The sequence below is a fragment of the Miniopterus natalensis genome, chromosome 19 (assembly GCF_054644295.1).
Source record: "Miniopterus natalensis isolate mMinNat1 chromosome 19, mMinNat1.hap1, whole genome shotgun sequence".
Lineage (NCBI taxonomy): Eukaryota > Metazoa > Chordata > Mammalia > Chiroptera > Miniopteridae > Miniopterus > Miniopterus natalensis.
This window is the reverse complement of record NC_142099.1, coordinates 17,552,837-17,560,357: the sequence shown is the minus strand read 5'-3', so window position 1 is coordinate 17,560,357 and position 7,521 is coordinate 17,552,837.

Sequence of the window (7,521 nt, the reverse complement as noted above, 5' to 3'; positions counted from 1 at the left end):
CTAGTGGCTTTAATCCAGCTCTGTGGCTCAATTGACGCTGGCTGCGCCCTGCATGCTCCACACTATCCACCTCAGTCTTGCCCAGCATCATAGTCCAGTCCATCTCAGGACAGCCCACCCTGGCCTTGGACCCTGACGCTGGCCTCCTCGGCCTCATGTCCAGCTGCTATAGGTGAATAGCTTTGACCCCCGGTGCCCCTCTGGCTTCTAAGAGTCCAGTTTTAAGGAGCAAACACAGCCCCAAAACAAAAAAAAAACAATTTAGGAACCTTTGTGATGTTTACACTGTAGTCAGCCCACTCTGGAAAGCAGACCGTCCCCTGAACATTACTGATCCTCTGTATGAAGTGATGGTCCCTCTCTATACTGTGGGTCAAGAAGACGCACCACAGATGCTGCCATGGGACTGTCACCCATCGCCACCTGAGCATCCTCAACCCTACTGAATTCGGTATTTACTAAGTTAGTGCCCAGTGGTGACTCACCACCCTGCTTTGCCCCGTGAGTATCGGGACTGAGAGACAATGGAGGAGGAAAGATGTCCCATAACAGACCTCTGCCCATCGCAGAGATGGAGACCACCTGCTGCTCTATTCTTCATGTTAACAATGCCGATACCTTCCCATCGAGTACTTGCTGCTTCATAGTTTATACAGCATTTTCACAGAGACAGTTCTCTCGCTAAATAATTCCCACTTCCCAGATGAGCACACTGAGACTCAGAGCAGTCACCTGACTTGCTCAAGCTCATAAAACCAAGAAATGGAAGTGACAGGAAACTCAAGGCAGGTGCCCAGCCCACCAAAGTCTCCCTGACGTGGTCCCTGGAGGGGACCATCTATGACCAGCTCACAGCCAACAACCTCCATCAAGTCCAAGGGCAAAAAGACACAGAGCATCCTTCCTCTCAGAGAAGAACCAAGTAAATCAATCAGAGTCTGACAGGGCCCGAGTGTCCGGGAAACAAGCTTTTCAGAGAAGATGGACATGTGGCAGGTGCAGACAATTAGGGGGTGTGGATGGTCTGACAGGTACCAGGGTCAATAATAAGAAACAATGTGACAGCAGCCGTAATCAAAGGAAGAGGGGGGGAGGAGACCTAGAATCCTGAGGCGCTCAGTGAGAGAGCCTGGAAGGGGGCAGGCGGCACATTCATTCCCCACAATACAGTGTGCTGATGGTCAGCAGGACAGCGTGTCCCCAGTCCCCTCAGAGTCACCGCACACATGCCCAGCAGCAGTCCTGCTGCGCAACACTGCAGAGAGAAACATTTCAGAAACTTTGGAAGCAGGAAAAACCAACCTGTGTGACTGGTGCAGGCAGACACCTGAGTAGGTAAGGCGGGCTGGGACCACAGCACATGCATGTGTACATGTGTGCATGTACAGAGAGAGAGAGCTTTTAGACTTCAGGATCTGTGCTCTATGCTGGACCACAGACCTGCCCTCTAGGGACCTTCCACTGGCGGTGGAGGGCACATTTCTGTGGTTAAGTATAGTAACAAGTTCTGCTTGATCTCAGAGAGGGAGCTAAGTGTCACAAATTCCTTCTCATATGAAGCTTCCAAACCCACTGGACACATCCCTTGATATTCGAGAAAGCCTTTGGGGCCAGGCTGCTGAAGTTTGAATCCTGCACCCTCACTTAAAGGCCTTGGGATTTTTAGACAAGTCACTTTACTTCTTTGTGCCTCAGTCTCCTCCTCTGTAAAATGAGGAGGATCATCGCAGCTTGTATGGTTGCTGGGAGGAGTAGATGAGTTAACGTGGAAAGCGGAGTGCCTGGTGTGTGCCTGGAATCCATATGCATCGGTCAGAGAAAACTCTCCCTGTCCTTCCTGGTATAATCCTGCCTGTGGACTGAGGTGGGCAGACCACCCAAGCCCCGGGCTAGGTGGTTACCTCCGGCCAGCTTCACTGAGGGTGGTGGGACTTTCCTTCCTTATGAAATGCAGCTGGTTTGGACAAACTCACCACCAGTCCCACATCCTCAGTCTTCTAGGAAAAGCCCAGACATCTTGTTATTTTGGAGGAAAGCAATACCTACTCAGTGTTGATTTAATACTGTGGACTCCGCTTGCAAATCAAACATCTGAATCATTCTGGACACATTTGTGGGTCTAGACTAATGAAGATAGAATATTCCAGCACAGTACAAGATCGTTCTGCCTACTTCATTATTACCTTCCAACACAGCCCCTGATGGAGAAGGCAAGAAAAATTCTCAGAGGCGGTTTGGGAAACAGTTCCCCTCCTTGGGCTTCCCAAGAATCCAGCTGGTACCTTCTCAGCAGAGAGATGCTGTCCCAATGAGTTCCCTGCAGGACCCTGCTTGATAACAAACTAGGATCAAAGGGATACATTTTCCTCTCACAAACTCCAAAGAAAGGATTCGGTTTTGAGTGGTTGCTAGAGAAATCTGATGGCCTCGGGGTATCTTCCTCCACCCCTCAAGCAAGACAGTTGTTGAGTAAATCCATAGAGAGAAGCAGAAAATTTCCTCTGCCCTGTCCAGCTTGGGCTCCTCCACCCACTCTCCTTCTCCCTCAGCTGCCAGACCCCACCCCACCTCCAGCCCTGAAGCTCAGAGTCAAGGGTGGTGAGCCCCCTCTGCCCTGCCCCAGGCAGCTGCTCATAAGAGCACCTGTAAATGGTCAAACAGTGGAGAAAGTAGAGGGCTGAAACTTTATGGCTTGCTATTTGCATGAATGATCCTCAGTTTACTCATCTATAGAGTGGGGCAACATACCCTCCTTCCATACTTTACAAAATCCGGAGACTGCTCAACCGAGATTGCGTTTAGGAAAACTATAATAAATCTTCAAATGTCAGGAGTTCTGTCACTCGCCTCATTTTAGTGCTTTTCAAAAGGGGAAAGGTAGAAAGATCAATGCGGGAGGAAAACTGCTGAATCCTCTCGCAGGCAATGAATCTTCCTCTCGGCTCCAGCGTGAAGTCACGCCGAACCATGTCCACCGTTAGGTTAGTTGAAGGCTGCTGTTAAAATGAAAATGTCATTGTTATTTATAGCTTAAGGCCTACCTGTTTCCAAAGAGGTTTTCAGAAGGTGTTAATTTATTGCCAATACTGTATCTTGTGTAACTTTGGCACTTGACTGCTGAGGGAATGAGACACAGGGGACAGGGGAGTTTTAAGCTGAGTTGGGGACAGGAGAAATGCCTGGGTAAACAGCCCTTCCCAGGTCCCCAAAGTACCTACAGGAATGAGCCTTGGACGGTCACGGTCAATCAGTGAGGACACTGGACCCAGGCCACCTGAGCTCTTATCATCCCTACGCCCCAAAGGAGGTGAACGGAGTTGGCAGAGAGGTTACCGGAACCCAGAGAGTCACGCAGAGAAGGTCACCTTGAGGGAAGCCAATCCCTCCCTCTGAGGGACACAGCCAGTGCTGGGGGTCTCCCAGGGAGGAAGCCAGGACTCTGCTTGTGCGAAGGTTGGAGCTACAGCTCCTCTGCTGGGCTTTGCTTTGGCTAAATGGGAAGCTCCAGGGCCAGAGAGCCTCTGTGGAGAGAGATCGGGGAGGAGAAGGATGGAGGGAGGGTCTGGGGGGCAGATGGAAGGACTCCAGGAGTTTGTGTGCAGAAAGGGGAGTCAGCCGGAACAGTGCACAGGAGCCTGAGGGAGGAAGGAGAGTGTGCTGGGGGAGAACCCCCAGCAGGGACCAGGGCGCCACGCACAGGTTATTTCAGGTGTAAACCCCAGCCCACCCAAGACATTCTGCATCCTCTTGTGGGCTGTTTCGTACCCCGTATAAACTACACCAGGACTCTGGGGACCCTCAGAGCATGCTCAGCTTCCTAAAGCCTCAGTCATCGGCCACACTCACAGCCTGTATTCTTGATTTGTCAGAAAGACAGCTGCTTATAGCTAGACAGTCAATTCTTGTCTTTATTCAGATTGAAAAAATTGAAACATCCAATATTTCACAATACGTCTCCTGGATAGAGCCGTTAATAAAACCACTGAATTTCACTGGAGCCCCCTTTAAACAGTAATGAACAAAGATGATGCTGTGTAACTTAATGGAGAGCAAAATGCATTTTGTCAAAACAGAGAAGGAGCAAGAAGGAATTTAAGGAATTATGTACCCTGGAAACATCATGCTCTGAAGTCATGAGGAAGACTAATCTGGGCCTTAGCGACTACATCACTGCAAAATAAGATAAATGACAAGCAAAACAAACTCTTACATGTTTCGGATTAGGACTCATCTTTGGGACCCACTGCAACTGCAGATGTCGAAGGGTTTCTTAATCATGCTGTCAAATGCGGCTTAAAAACACTGGTGGCTCAACATGCCCACAGACGCCAGAGCACGCTGCTGAAGATGCCAGTCAAGGCTCTGACATCTTGTACCTTTCACCTCTGAACACCCTCAGACGCCCCAGGCCACCCCCAGGAACTGTGCCCTTCCTCAGGCTCGATTTTCCTCTTTGCTCCTCACTCAGTTCCTCTGCCTTTCTCCTGCCTCCTCCTCCCACAATCTTCCTCATTCTTCAAGACCCAACACAAAGGCCACCCTTTCCATTGAGCTTTCCTTTCTCTAAAGAGTCTTCTGGTTGAAATGCTTCCTTCTGCTGGGCTTCCAGAATTTCCCTACACCTCTGATATGGTACACATCACAGTCTGCTGTTAATTCTAGTTATGTGGCTACCGTCCTCCAGGTGAGGAAGATTAATATAATAAATATAATATAATATAATATAATATAATATAATATAATATAATATAATATAATATAATATAATATAATATAATTAATATATATGATATAATATATAATGTAATGTAATATAACGTAATAATATAATTCACCTGTGTATAGTCTTTGGGCCAGGGTGGTGCTATTTTATGCTCTAAAAAACATAATTCACTCAACGAAGTTACCTGAGAGTTCTCTCGCTCACCCTGACATCTCCATGAAACCTAGCCCAGTTCCTGGCATGCAACCAGTGTGGAAATGGGTTTAATTAAGCAAGTTGTGCTGTATACACCAGTGCTCTCAGAGGCTCCTCAAATTTCAGTTAGAAAGTAATTATGTTTCATGCACTGGAAAATATAATTCACCCGTGTATAGTCTTTGGGCCAGGGTGGTGCTATTTTATGCTCTAAAAGACATAATTCATGCAATGAAGTCAATAACTCCTTTAGAGCTCCCTTAGAGCTGAGTGTTCATAGGCTGTCACCTCCACCATACAAGCCATCCGGAGAAATTAATGGTTAGCCAATAGGAAAGCAATTATTCTGTTCCTGCTGGAAGGATCAACTCCAATAGAGTTATGTCATGTAATTGAAAACAGCATGAATTTGATATTTGAATCTGTCATTAGGTATTTTTAGAACAGATGAATTATCTGGTGTTCTGGACGTGGGTGAGTATAATTTTTACAGGTGACTTTTCCTAAGATTTGTTTGTTTTTAAAGGGTTTCGATGCCCTAGAAATCCAGCAAACAATTTCTACATTTACAGGTATAATTAATTAGATGTTCTGAGCCCACATTTATGAATTGGCACGGCCCCAAGTTGTCCTCCTGTACCCCACTGGTCCATGGACATCAAGCCCTAGAAGCACTGCAAATGCAAGAGCACCTCCCTTATCTCACAGGCACACACCGACATGTATTAATTTCATAACCTAGTTTTAATTGATTTTTAAGCCTTTGCAAAGACTGACGATGGTTCCGTCAGAGGCAGAACTTCCTTACATTTGGCCTTGGGGTTCCAATTAACTCTGCTCATGCTGTGCCCTTTGCCCCCTCTCCCCACCTGCACCCCACAACTCCATCCACCTTTCCGACACCACCCCTCCATCTGGACTGGGTCACGCCCTCTTCAGGAGCCTCTCCGGTCACTTCTCCCACACTCAGCTCTGTTCACTGTTAGGAGCGCCTCTTAAATTGAGTGATCTCCAGTTTAATAGTAAACGTGGACTGCCTCACATTCTTCATCAGTTTTATGTGTAGGAGTCTAGTCTTCTCAACTAGATTATAAAGCCCAGGAGGGAAGAGACCACTTTTTATATTCTGAACCAATTTCTCCATGTGTTCTAAAGAGTATCTTGGGCAGGAGATAGAAACCATTGACCCAGGCTATAGTTGGACCGGCCCTCTTTCTTACAAGGGAATTTTCTTTGCCGTTTTAATAAGTGTTAAACAGAGAAAGATGAAAAGTAATATGATGACTCTGCAAAAATAATTGAACAGCAAATGGGGCCGTGCTGTTCCCCAGCTCAGGAAACACAGACGAAAAGCAGATGTCAATGACAGCAAGAGTCAGACTCTTGGAAGAATTCTTGACCAAAATGGTAGAGACTAATTAGGAATTCATGATTTATACCCTACCTACTTCCAGAGGATGGAAACCACTGCTGAAGGGAGGCTGTGGCATGCGAGACAGAGCTGAGAGTTTAGAAATACAACTCAGCTTGGCTCTAACTTATTGTGTGTGATTGGGCAAACCACTCCCATGCCTTGAGCCTCATCTATAAAATGGGAATAATCCCATCGACAGTTCTCAGGATTCGATGCGAATATATATATATATCTTTAAATTATATATATTCAAGTGCTCTACAGATGTTAAGAATTCTTTGGGGACTATAAACAGTGGGTAAATTCTCACCTAAGTGGGATCTCTATTGACCAGAAATCCTGGAGCAACCTGGAAGGCAGACCATTAGCCTCAGCTGCCCAACAGGAAATGGTTCTCCCCAGTGGGAAAAGCTGCCCGGCCTTGCCAGTTGTAATATAAGGTGGGAATTCAACCTGGATGACCTCACACTGACTTTCAAATATTGACTAGTATCACGCCCTTAGTGTTAGTCCCTTCATCGATATCCAAGTCCCCATGTCTCAGATGAAGAAGGAATTGTCCTGGGAGGTCAGGACAATTAGAGTTCTCACAGAGCATACACAGCAGAGCCACTGGAAAGACGGGAGCCTGATCCCACATCCCAGCCACTGTGGCTTCTCTAATCTACACGGACACAGAGTCACAGCCATCCAGGGCTGACCACTTGCACGGAAATCTGAGTGTGCCCCGAAGGCCCTTCCTGCAGACGGCGATGGGGCACACTGAGGCAGGGCACAGCAGGTGGGCGGCCGTCCTCCCACACCACCGCCTGCCTCCGGACAGCCCCGGGCCGCCGCGCAGTCCTGTCTGCAGGGAGTTTTCTGCCCTCGGGTTCTTTTCAGAAACCTGACAGGCCCAATAAAGGGCCGGTGCTGATGGAGAGAGCAGCCCACACCCTCCCGGCAGCCCGGCTGCCTCCGATGACACAATGGGGCCGCAGCAATCCCATTACACCCTCGTCTTTCATAATTACTCTCTTTCTCCAAGTGACAGAGCATCCCAACGGCAGGGAAGGCAACTATTTTTAAACTATTTCTAACTAAAAAAAAAAAAAAAGTCATATTTTCACAGATATAGTTCTGGTCTATAAATCACCCCTAGGGACAGAGTGGGGACTAAGGAGGGGGGGAGCTAGAAACCTCAAATGCT